The sequence below is a fragment of the Hippocampus zosterae genome, unplaced genomic scaffold, assembly GCF_025434085.1.
Source record: "Hippocampus zosterae strain Florida unplaced genomic scaffold, ASM2543408v3 HiC_scaffold_142, whole genome shotgun sequence".
Classification (NCBI taxonomy): domain Eukaryota; kingdom Metazoa; phylum Chordata; class Actinopteri; order Syngnathiformes; family Syngnathidae; genus Hippocampus; species Hippocampus zosterae.
In genome coordinates, this window is record NW_026262785.1 from 59,828 (window position 1) to 72,765 (window position 12,938).

The 12,938-nt window shown below is 52.0% G+C and overlaps 1 pseudogene; it reads right to left on the reverse strand.

Moving 5' to 3' along the window:
* Window positions 1–1,639: 1,639 nt before the first annotated feature.
* On the reverse strand, window positions 1,640–2,567 carry LOC127594436 (extracellular signal-regulated kinase 2-like; annotated as a pseudogene).
* Between the last annotated feature and the right edge of the window lie 10,371 nt (window positions 2,568–12,938).

Below are 12,938 nucleotides of genomic sequence, written 5' to 3' on the forward strand. Positions count from 1 at the left end.
ACTCTCTACCTGCTGATCTGCACGCACATCTTCGCCCTTATCCTTCAGTGGGTGACTATCTGGGAAATCGAAGAACGGGGCGGGCACCACCTGGAACTTCCCTCGCCGTTCGGGAGCAGCTCAGCAGTGGGAGAACCTGATTCACGTGGAGTACTCGTCGATCCTGGTGCGCACGACGTTCGAGTCTGTGGCCACGGAGACCCTGGCCGAGAACGTGGTGCTCATCTTCATGGTCATCCTGGCCAGCATACTCAACGGCTACATCTTCGGGATCATCATCGACTACATCAACAAGTTCACAGAGGGCAGCAAGAACACGGAGATCCGTCGCTCGGACCTGTCCAACCGCACCGACCGCTACCGCCTGGGCGTCTAGGAGAGCGAGCAGCTCATGCTCGGCGAGGAGATGATCACCGACATCCAGAAGAGTATCGAGGAGGAGATCCTCATCAACGACCCCTTCTTCGCCGACAGCATCAACGAAATCGAGCCCTGGTCGAGCAGCAGAACTACCTCAAGTACAAGTTCCACCTCTTCAAGCGCAACATGCTGGCCATCTCTCCTATCTTCAAGGTGCTCGCCCTGCTCGGCTTCTACTCCGAGCAAGGCAGCGACGGCGTCATGGACCACGAGCTCAGAGTCGCAGAGCTGGCGCACTTCTCCCTGGTCTTCCGGGGCAAGATCATCGAGACTGAAGAGCCCGAGCGGTGCAACGCCACCCTCACCATCCGCCCCGAAGAGCTGGTGATGATCTAGCGGGGAGAGATCTTCCTGGGCAGAGTGTGTACCAGCGGAGGATTATATCAACCTCGAGGGCATGCTGCGGACTGACAAGTCTGCCAAGCCACTGTCCTCCGAGTACGAGTCGAACGGAACCATCCTGCACCTCACCCACGAAAAGCTGCTCTCGGCCCTGAAGCCCTTCCTCAAGGTGGAGCTCCACGCCAGTAGGGTGCTCGCAGACTACAAGACCAATAAAGAACTGCTTAACAGCTCGGCCCTCTTCGAGAACAAAGTATACGTGTCCTTGTTTATTACGACAGCAGGGCCAGGCCGAGCGTAGGCCACGGCAACCACTACCATCGGCCCCCTCTCCTCTACGACGCCTCGCCCGCAGCCATCATGGACAGCCTCCGGGAGTTTGAGCTGAGGGCGACCCTCGGCATCTTCCGGGAGGAGGGGAAGAGCCCTTTCCCGGTCAGCTGGCGGGCAGTGCCCCTCCCGGCGTCTTCGCAGAGTATGAAATGTTCTGTGAATGAATTCAGGTTGAAGGGGTGAGGCCCGTGCTGTGCGCAGGTAATTGAGGATGGCTGAGTCCGCCTTGGTCAGCCGCCTCTGAACCCTGGGCTCGCTCCTCACTTTTTTCAGCTGCCTTAGCATCGACTTGTTTAGGTAAATCTTGCTGTAGTTCTTAGAAGGCCGGCTTTTGCTGACACTCGACTGGAAGCGCGAAGGGCGCTGGAGCCATGCTTTCTTGGGCCTGTGCGTGGAGGGCCGAGTCAGGGACTGGCGACGAGGGTAGAATGCGGGCCTGCTTTTGCGCTAGGGCACAGGCCTGGCAGCAGTGTAGTAGCGCTTTATTTCATCGTGATGAGGTTGCGGTAGATCTGCACCGTGGCTCGGTTCTGGTCCTGGATCATCAGCTCGATCGGGTCAGTCTTGGTAGCCATTGCTCACAGTTGTAGAATTCGCTGATGTAGGGGTGATGCAGGATTTCGTCGATGCAGGGCCTGCTCGCCGGATTGATCTGCAGCAGGCTGGTTACGAAGTTCACTGCCTCTTCATCGCCCGCGGGAAACCACTCGCTCCAGGCCCGCCTACTCACCTTGGGGACCGCTATTTCTTTGGGGAGCGCGAGTGCGTTGAGGTCCTTCTCGCTGGGGATGCCTGTGAAGGACAGGATTTGCTTGTACTGGTCCAGGGTGTTGGAGCCTGAAAAATGGGCTTTCCTAAGATCATTTCTGCGACCACGCACCCGGCGCTCCAGATATCCGCGGGGTAGGAGTAGCTGCAGCTGCCCAGGAGCACTTCGGGGGCGCGGTACCAGGTGGTGGCCACCTCGTCGGTGAGCAGCCCGGGCTCCAGGTCCTTGAGGTGCCTGACCAGCCCGAAGTCGCACAGCTTGAGCTCGCATTTGGAGTTGATCAGGATATTAGAGGGCTTGATGTCGCGGTGGATGAGGTTGGCAGAGTGGAGGTACTTGAGTGCTTGAAGAGTTGGTAGGCGAGGTACTGCTTGTGGCGACTGTGCAGCCGCTTTTCCGAAATGGCCAGCCCGAGGTCGCACTCCATGAACTCGAACACCAGGTACAGGTCTCCTGGCTGCTCGGACTTTAGTACCTTCTCGAGCTTGATCAGATTGGGGTGGCCAGCTGCCGCAAGACGGTGATTTCCCGGAGGTGCGCTTGGCGTCGGTGCCGTGCTGGAACGCGTCGAAGATCTTCTTCAGAGCCCTGACCTCGCAGTCTTTTTGTCCCTGACCTTCCACACATAGCCGTATGCCCCCTACCCCATCAGGTGGTCCACCGAGTAGTCATTCAAAACATGCAGGTCTATTTTCTTTGACATCGTCAGATAATTGATGCTGCCACTCGAGCGAAGTCAGCAATCATGCGCACTCCCCAGCCGCGCCTACTCGAACTGCCGCACCACCGACCCCAGGCGCACCTTCAGCTCCCTGTTCTAGTCCTCCAGCAGGCCGATCTGCTGCACGAGATGCTGCTCCTCCGCTGGTGAGACTCGGGCCCGGGCCTGGAACGGGCTTCTGCGCGGCGGAGGCGCAGCTACTCTGGAGGTAGACCAGGTACTGAGACTGGCCCTGATGATCTGGGCAGCGTCGCGCAACAGCTGGACCGAATCCTTAAGCAGGCCAGGATTGCATTATTTTTTGCTAACTTAATTGGTTTGAATGTGCACTTTGCAGGCAGTAACTTCTGCCCTTTACTGGATTTGGAGAACTTGCATGCTCCTCCTCTTCATCTTCGTGCTGGCCGAGGAGCCCTAGATCGAACAGGACACCCCCACTTTTCGTACTGACTGCCCTCTACGGCAGCCAGGTGCTCTGGGCCTGCTTGCTGAGCGGGCTGCTGTACCTCATGTCAGTCGCCGCCCTGCTCAAATTCATCCGCTACTTCCTGAAACTCTTCATGCTTGCGTGGCTCGTCTCAGCCCAATCGTCTACCTGAAAGAATACTGCTTCAGAATGACCGCTGTCCAGATCTTTTGGATTGCCGAGACGGGGGGAGCGGCGCTGTTGCTGCTGGTAGGGCTGGCCGCCATGTGCCTCGAGGACTCGGACCAGGCCCCTCCAATCGAGGCCTCCCTGCTGGCCGACCTGAAGAAAGGGCGCACAAGATCCTAGTTTGAAAGTCATATCATCCTAAATCTTGCATCTGGCTGGCAGTCTGAAGTTGATTTAAAGCTTTAGACATCCTCTTCATAAGCCAGTAGTTACTCAGTCGCACACTCTGCCAGCTACTTTGCTCCACTCAGCCGAAGGGTTGCGCAAGCCAGCTGACTTCGTTCAACCGCGCCTTAAGCCGTTAGATTTCTTTGCACAAGCACTGTCTCCAGGACCTATGGTTCAGGCCTTCAATACCCTCGCTTTCGCCCGCTGGACTTGCAATTCTGCTCAAAGAAGTGATTTGGCCTCATCCCCAAGGCCAGTCTGTTCCATTCGATATAGCAAACTAAATAAAGATGCCGGATCTGAAGCGCGTTGTTTCCAGTGCCATGCTCTTAGAAAACTGCATTTTCGAGCCCTGTTTGGCCGAAGTGAAGCAGGGTCTGGCAAGTGCATCAGGATTGATCGTCCGGTCGGAAAATCACGCTGTTGAATACGGGCCTTGGAGCAACTTCGTCGAGCACCTGGCCAAGACAGTCTGCCGTCAATATCGCGTGTGTGCTTTTTCTTTGAAATAATGGAAGAAGAGGAACTGGCCACTACCGAAGTACTGGTCTTAGCCGTGTGCTACTAAAACTGCTGATTGAGGCAGAGGGCAGACTCCCTTCGACCGATACACCTGGAGAGCCTTCTTAATCGTCGCGATCACCCTCGCCCGCAAGATGCTAATCGACAATGCCCATCAGTTGGCCACTCTTGACGGAATTGTCGAAGGCTTCAATTCGAAGCGATTACAAACGGCGAACTCATGGTCTGCGAGAGGCTGGGAGGTCGGCTCATGCTGAGTGCCCGGAACTACCTAGACTTCTATTTCACGGTGAGGAAAGGCACTGTCCACGCGTCCAAAGGGAGACGACTACAGTCTGTCAGCACTGAAAAATTCCTGCTTTGATTACCACCATTACATGGCACGATAACATTGGAACATTGGAATCAGCCTTCAGTGAACTTCGGGAGTGTCTTGACGCAGAATTGATTGGACTCTGGCTGCCGCGGAGGGTCGAAAATGCTCAGATCGGACAGCGCAGACTGTCCTCTCTCTTTTCTTTACCTTTTTCCAAGACTCGAGGTCCTGGTAAGTGAAGTCTCGATTGAGGAGGGCTACAATTTAACTCGGCATCGGCCTTTCCCTCAAGTCCCATCTGAGGCAATTGCGGATTATGAGCTTCAAGCGAGAGGAGTAACGGTCACTCGCGATTAATTCCCCGAGAAGCCTTGCAATCGTGTTTCGCTGGGACAGTCCATCGCCACTCACCAAATACCCTGAGTCGACTAGCATGCCGCAGCACAGCAGGACCAGTCCCAGCCGGAAAACATCGCCCTTGAGGCTCAGTCCTTGCAGGTGGGCAGCTTCGGGGCTCAGAATCGGGATTGTGTTGTGTCTGTGGACCATGTGAGAGGACATAGCTTGATGTCGCGGTTGTTGAGAAGGATCGTGTCAAGAGAGAGGTGACCGTGAGACTGGCCTCTCTCCTGCAGGTAGGCTAACACCCCACATGTCTCACGGGCGAGCCTGACCAAGAACTCTTCTGGGAAGCTAATTAAGGCCGCTTGTTTGGCCTACAGCTCCTCTCTTAGAGTGTGGGTCACTGGCTCGTAATAAACTTCCAGGCAGAAGTGGTGACTGCAGATCTCCATTTCCGCCACCTCTACCCTGACCACTCGAGCAGGCCAGGGTGTCTGTATTCACTTTCCCGGTCGATGAGGCACTTTGAAGACTCAAGCGCATCGAGGGAACCAAACCACGCACGCTCAAGAACAGCTAAACCTTCGAGGCTTTTCCCCAAGACTAGTCCGCGGCACGGAAGTTCTTTCAGGGTGTGAAAATTTTGGCCCATTAATCTCACTAGCATATTTCCCTCACTTGGAAGGCAACAACCGCAGCATCTTGCGCATCTGGCAGGCGAGCAGATCTGCTTATGTGAACTTGCGTCTGGGCGGGCGGGGCTTGCTGGACTGAGAGCCGGTAGTCGGTGCGGGCGGGGCTGCTGTGCGGTTACGATTGCGGCTGCAAGGTGTTCGCATGGGTTCTGCGTTTTTTGTAGCTGCGTTGCTCGTAGAGGTGATTCACTTAGGGCAGCGAAAGCATTTCCTGGATCGTTTGGTATTCCCGAGTAAGCTGGAAAGCCATGCTTTTATGCTGCTTTTGCGATTGTAGTCAAAGAGGCCCTCTGTTCTGAAGAGTGCAGGATCAGTTCCTGCCGATAGTTTTCGAGAATCTATTGGTCCTGGGGATACTTTTTGATGTGCCGCTTAATCTTTGCCTTGAAATCAGGGCAGATTGTTTCGAGCTACTGCCCAGTGAGCTTAAAGTACTCTCCGTTACTCCTGGCCAGGACTGAGTACTCAGCCGGCTCCTTGTGTAGCACTTAATAAACCCCGGTAAAGTCTCCCTCCTCGAGTTGATCGATTTCCAAGCAAATCGAGCTATGAGGAATGGGCTCTTCTGAAAAGATTAGCTTCTCCTTCCGGAAGAGAGGGATCTCTCGGTGACGACTAGTCGCCCGATCGTGAAGAAGAGCATGTGCTCCAGGTGGTGGCCTTGGAGCAAGAGGCGCTCCCCCACCTCGAACTTGAGCCTGTCCACCCGCGCGGCGATCAGTTTTTTCTCGCGCTCGGAGTATTCGTCAAGAAAGCACAAGTTTATAGGCGTTTGTTAAATTCCTTGATTTTGTCTCGACTGTGAGAGTATTCCTCGAGGACTTGGCGCTTGATGGTGATCAGCGTGACCGGTGTCACTGCTCGCGCGCTGTCCTCCATCGTCTTTTCCCCGAAAATCAGTTCAAGCTAGCCTAGCACGCAGCTGGGGCCTAGCTCCTTATTCATGAGGCGGCCCCACCTTCTAATCAAAGAAAGACTGCCGGACCTTCCCTTCCAGCACTATAAAGATTGACATAACGCATCCCCCTTCTCGTAGATAGATTGTCCCCGGTCTCGAAGGTCTAGGCTCAGCTACGACAAGACCTGTTGAAGTCACTGAGCTCGGGTCCAGCAGCTTTTGTAAGAAGGCTAGCTTCTTCAGAATTTCGAACAGATGACTATTTTCAAGCTGGATCCTGTCTGCAGAAGACTTCTTCAGGATGCGCTTGATGAGAGTGGCCTTGGACTGGAATTAAAACTCGATTCTGAAATTAGGTGTTCATTATAACAAATGATCTGTATTCAGGACACAGGCAGTTCATCCAAGAGACCAGTTGCCTCAGCCAGGCAGTCTTCCCGAACCAGCCCAGGATCTCCTGCCTGATAAAGCGCCGCTCTCCGATATCTTTTGCCTCAACTTTGTAGGCCCTCGATGTGATTGTTGACCAATCTGTCGATCAACGGAGCAGCTTACAATCCGCTGGTAGTTATTTTTACAGTGGAACCTTAAGCCTTCCCAGTCAGGTTGAACGCGCGTAAGACCTTCCAGCCCAGCAGAAGTCGGGCGAACCAACTGCACTTCAACCGGGACTGCTCCAGGAATGGAAGCCAGAAAATTATGGGCCACCTGGCCTGACCGTATTCAGCTGTGACCTAAAACAGAATTTAGTCCTTGACGGCGAGGTAGGTAGGGGCTGGGGACTCGTTGTATTCGAGAGCCTTAGAAAATGGGTGTAGTTCCTGTGGGGTGATTGCTGACACATGCTGCAAATATCGAACCCCATCTTTTCTGTTATTTTGATGTAAGTAACAACTGTGGTCCTCAGTGATTGAAGGGCACTGGTGGGCTCAAGGTGGCAAATCAATCCGTCCTCAGTTTCGTAGAACCCCTGCGGCTGGTCTTCGATTACATGTGTCGAGCCACCTTGCCTATCAGACACTGATTCACTGCGTGGATAAACCTGTTATCCACCACCTGGTTGGACCAGTCAGGCGAAACCCCAGTCAGCTCGCAAGTATCTCAGAAATTTGTGCGATGAGTTGCTTACACTCAGTAGCGCGCTTGAGGTTGAGACCTTCTTCGCGGCAGAGCTGGCCGAGATCAGTGGCCGCCGCCAGCCTAGCAACCACACGAACTGGATTGATCAGCTCAGACTCTGCCTTCCCCTGAGCAATTTGTAGCCCACTTTACAGGACAGAAATCGCTAGGATGATTTCTTTTGCCATTTGAAATTTGCTTCCGACCAGTAGCATCTTGCCCAAGCCGAGGGGCGATGGGCAGAAATGCTAGCACTTCGCCGGTCTTGGTTAAGGTGTTATTTGAGTGTCACCATCCAGTGCGTCTATTTCAAGTAGCTCCTTCATGCTCATCTCGAGCTTGCTTGGAGGCGGCTGACTTGGAAAGGGAAAGCTTCTAATATCCTCGATTCGGAGAGCTTTAGCTGAAGAACAGTGGTTTCGAGAGGGATTGTTTAGATTTCAGGATGAGTGTGAGAGGCCATGCTGTTAGCGTAGACCGCAGGCGAATAAAGGCGATAGCAGTAACCCCTTCGAGACCCGGCCAGCCCGGCCAGCGCCGCTGCTCGGCCATTGCCCTGCTTATTCGGTCCACCCTCCATTTCCACACCCCTTCAAACATTTTGTTCTTGTAGAACCCGCAGTCGATCACATACTTCACCGTCGGAACAGTTATACTTGTTTCAGCTACGTTGGTCGAAAAGATGAAAGTGCGGCCTGTGAATGGCTAGAATATTTTTGCTGCTAAGGCAAAGGCAAGCTCGAGATAGAGGCAGCACTCGGAAACTTGGGGCGCCCCTAATGCTGGCTACTCTCTCCTTCGAGCTCGCTAAGGCTAAGGGGGCCTTCGTCTCCCGGTCAAGCTGTTCTTCCAGCTAGCGGACCGATTAGACAATTTCTCTTCGCCAGTCAAAAAGACCAGCACGTCACCGGGAGGGAGTCTGTTGTGGATCGCTTAGGCACTTTTGGACGGCTTCCCTCCGATAATCGGAGGGAGTAATCTTGCTGTAGTAGATGTTGACAGGGTATCTGCGGGCCGAGATGTCCAAAATCGGAGGGGAGATTTAACAGATGTGGCCCTGTGAGCGATTAGGTCTGTAGAGTGGCGGACATGATTAAGAGCCGCAAGGGAGGCAGCTCTCCGCGTTCTGCCATGCGCAGCTGATGGGCAGAATTTTACTCAGTAGCCCGATGAGCAGGTCGCTGTTGACTTTTCGTTCATGAGCTTCGTCAATGATTACTACAGAGTAGTTCCGAAGTAAAAAATCCTGACTTATTTCTTTCAGCAAAATACCGTCTGTCATTATCTTGAACGGCGACTCGACCAGTCTCTTCGCGAATCGCACTTGCCACGAAACTTCCATGCCCGTCTCTTGGCTCACGCGAGCAGCTAGAGACACCACAGCGATCCGCCTTGGTTGGGTGATCCCGATTTGGCCAGGGTTTGTGACCCGACTTTACCCCGTATCCAGCCTCAAGCAGGAATTGAGGGATTTGAGTACTCTTCCAGAACCAGTTTCTCCTCTAATAAGAACGACTAAGTTCGTGTGCACAAGCTCAATCAGTTAGTGCTGCTTTTCAATGCAGGCATAGCTTTACGTTATTTTCAATCTCTACTGGCCTCCTAATGCTGTAGGATTACGCATAGCCTCTTAAAAGGCAAGATTAAGGTCTGACCGGAGCAGCCAACTCTTAATCAGATGGAGCTTACTCCCTCACAGGTCTGAGCTTAAGGCGAGGCCTAAACTATTCAGCGTGATTCTCACTGCTGGTCGCTCGGGTGGCAAAGTGGGTGATTGAGGCTCATCACACTCGCAAGGTGAATCTTCTTGTTCCGGGCAGTTCCGGGGGAGTTAGATTTGCGCTTGGGCTTGCGCTTTCGCTGTTTGAGATAGTCTTGAAAAGATGAGTGATTGGAAAGGTCAGTGCTTTTGTGGTGCCTGAGGGTGTCCATGATTGAGGCAAGCTTCTGCTTCTGCTGCTGTTTGTCCTCCCCACTTCTTCCCAAGCCTATCCTTCTTGCCCATATATCAAATTAAAGGTCTGAACATCAAATCCTTGAATAACTCATCGATTTTGCTAGCCTCGTCCATCGCCTCATCTCAAACTGCCGCTTCCGCCTGCAGGCCTGCTCGTGGGACAGCCGCTCGCTTTCCCTCTGCTGCGTCTCTCGAGAGAGGTCTGTCTCAAGCTCACAGTTGTGCGCCGAGAGCCTTTTTATTTATTGTTCAGCCTCCCGATTGCAGTCTGATAGCTGTCCGATAACCAGCCGGGCCTAGCGAAGTGCTGCTGCGAGCTCCTTGATCTCGAGGTCTCTGCGCGAATCAGTTCGGCTGCCTTTGCCGAAAGTTCGCCTTCTAGAACTATACAATTTTCCTTCAACAAAATTTCGTCTTGCTTCTTGCGCCGCAGAGAATCGGCCGTGCTCTAGAGGCTGTTGCGACAGTGGTTAAGTTCCGAGGTCAAAGAAAAGAACTTGCTGCTCACATTCGCGATGCCGAGCTTCTAGACGGTGCCAATTCGAAAGAAGCTGGTCTCGGTGCTGTTTATCTGTGATGAGCATAGCTCGATACCTTGCAAGCTCTTATTCAAGCTGATAGATCCGGCTAGTATCGGTTGGACCTTCCTGCTTGGCCTTGAGAAGGGCCTTGAGCCGATCGCTTTCGGCAACGAGCTGGGTTTATTTGGTCGCGGTGAGTGGCCTGCAGGTCTGCCAACTGCTTTTGGGCCTTGCGCCTGCTGGAAGCTCCATCTTCTTGAGATTCCTCCAATTAAAGGATAAGATACTGAGCGACTGAACTTCTTGAGATAATTGCTGACACCTCTATTCAAGTTTGTGGAATGACTATCTGTTGTAAATCTTGCACTCGGCTTCGAGATTGTCGATGTGCTGTTGCATCCCGAGGCAACGGTCCAGCAATTGCCGATATTAGGCTTCCATGCACGGCATCGTCCTGCTAACTTTTCGTACCGGATTTTTATACTCCTCATTCTATCTGCAGGCCTTTAGCTCGGCCTTGCACTTTTCCAGTTCTAAATTTTTCTGGCGCAGGGACTCTTGCATGGTTTCGTAGTCAGTCTTCATTTATTCGATCTTGGCGCGCTGGCTCCTCATTCGCTCAACATAAAATCGTTCGCTGACCAGCTCATGATCGCTTTCGAGCCCTCTACAAAACATAACAACCTTTTTGAATTATGTCCGTTCATTAATCAAAGCGGCGTGACAGAAATCGTTGATCGCCTCAGTCTGTCCAGCCCGAATTTTGTGTAAGGTTTCCTCAGCGATTAGTTCTGTCTCACACTCGCTGCGATTTGGTTAAAACAGGAGATATATGCCTTTGCTTCAGTTGAGCAAACGCGTGGGTCACAGCGCGTGCAAGCAGACTTGAAGATGCTAGTGTGAATGACTTGCGCTCTTGCCGGCACTTTGAAGATGCCTTGAGAGCAGCAAGAACTATTACAATTTGCTCTTCGCTGAGATCAATCATTATCAATTGAATAAGAAAATAATTCTGGCAGTGATTTGAACATCTGGAAGCTATTATTGATATTCCCTCCATTCCTAGATCTGAGAGCCATTTTTGCACACAGATGCCCTGGTCGTCCCCCCCAGCGGAGCATCCGTGTAGTTAGACTCCTTCCTACAGCCCTCGACCTCTTCGGTAACCTGCTTGAGGCGCTGCTGGTAGCCTAAGGAGCTGCTGTCCATGGTGTGGTAGCCAATGTTGGACTAGAAGGTGCTGCCGAGAACTACTTGGAAATCGAGTATGACCGCTTCTGTCCTCAGCCATAAACTACTTCCTGAGGAGCAAACAGCTGCTGGAAAGCAGATCAAGCAGGCCAATCGGAGTGGGAGGATGGTCAATAATCATGAGGATGGCCATGCAGAGCATTTGGGCTCACTCGCCTCGTTCATCAGTTGAGCTGGGGTTGAGGTGTTCGTGTGTCGGGGAGGGCTTTCCTGAGGGGCATACCCAGCGCGCTGGCTATGTTGCGTATCGTCTTGAGTTTCTGCGTGGATCTGCGGCGGCTGACACGTTTTGTGCTCTTCCCAGGATGGTGTGGAGGTTGCTTTTGGTCGAGGTGTGGTAGACCGAGAGGGCCAGGCGGTAGTGGGGGATGATCAGGGATGTGAACAGGCTTCTGTAAAGCTTGAAGGTCTTGGAGCTTTCTTAGAAGGAAGAGTTTGGACCCGATCGCGATGGCCTTGCACGTGATCTCATTGAGGTGGAGGTTGGTGGAGGAGGTGGTGTCAATATGGAGCCCGGGGTATTTGTAACTTTGACGAGAGGGATGCCTGTGTGGGCTTGGCTGCTGCTCAGACGAGAACCAAACTTTTCGGGTTTAGCATCATACCATTGAGGGTGGCCCAGCGGTCGACGAGGTCGATCGTTTTGCTACGTTCACCGGGTAGGTAAGGAGCATGAGGTCGTCGCGAAGAGGAAGGCCTGAATTCTGGCCTGTTAGAGATCGTGGGCTAGTCCTCTAGGTAGATGTTGAAGAGGAGAAGGCGATCGTCGAGCCTGGAAGTTGCCTCAATCGATGTCAAAGGAGTGTTTCCCTAGCTGCCCTTTCGTCTTCGTGAAGAGGAACAGGAGGAGTTCCAGTTAGGTTGGGGAGAGTATCCCTTGTGCCCGCAGGAGTTCTACCAATCTCCTCACTAGGTCGAAGGCCGGCTTAAAATCGAAAAGACGGCAGATGTCGGTGAGAGTGATTTTCGGGCACTGTCTATTTGTGAGAGGGCGTGGAGTTTGCATTCTTCTATGCTGACTCTGTTGACGAAACCGAACTGCATTTTGTGGAGGCGGTTGTTGGTGTGGCTGGCTAGGCGTCCACTGAGATCTGGGTCCGAATAATAGAATAACTGAATTATTGAATAGAATAGAATAGGAATAGAATAGAATAGAACGGGCTAGTCAAAGCTCGGATACCGAATAATAGAATAGAATGGGTGATTTTTAATAGAATAGAATAATTTTAAGTTGCATAGAATAGAATGAATAGAATAGAATATGATTTGCTATGAAAAAATTAATAATCATTGGGTTTTTGATGCTGAGGACCTGGTAATAAAATATTAAAAATAATTTATGTTATTTGCTTTGCAACATTCAAGCATTTATTTGTTTAGATACTGTTGATCGCCAAAATTTAAGATGAGTAAAGCCAAAAGAAGCAAGATTATTGAACTGAAATAGACAGTTGAAGATCGCTAGTCAATATAGTACATTATGAGCCACATTGAAGACAAGAATTCCTATTTTGTTCAAGTCGGACTACAATCTGTATGTATTAAGTCGCCACACAAGTCATTCGCTTCATTTAGTTTGCCACAATTCAGGATCGTGTGCCTTTATGCGAACATACGATATTTATAAGATGCAGATTGTTGAGAGGGCCAATAAAAAAAAGAAATGTCATTAAATATTAAATGCTACGAAGAGTCTATGAGATATCGATAAATTATTACTAACAAAAAATAAATATCGTCTTGAGATAGACGCCTAAAAAGTAGGGGTTGGGGTTGGGGTGGGGTTGGGGTTGGGGTTGGGGTTGGGGTTGGGGTTGGGGTTGGGGTTGGGGTTGGGGTTGGGGTTGGGGTTGGGGTTGGGGTTGGGGTTGGGGTTGGGGTTGGGTTGGGGTTGGGGTTGGGGTTGGGG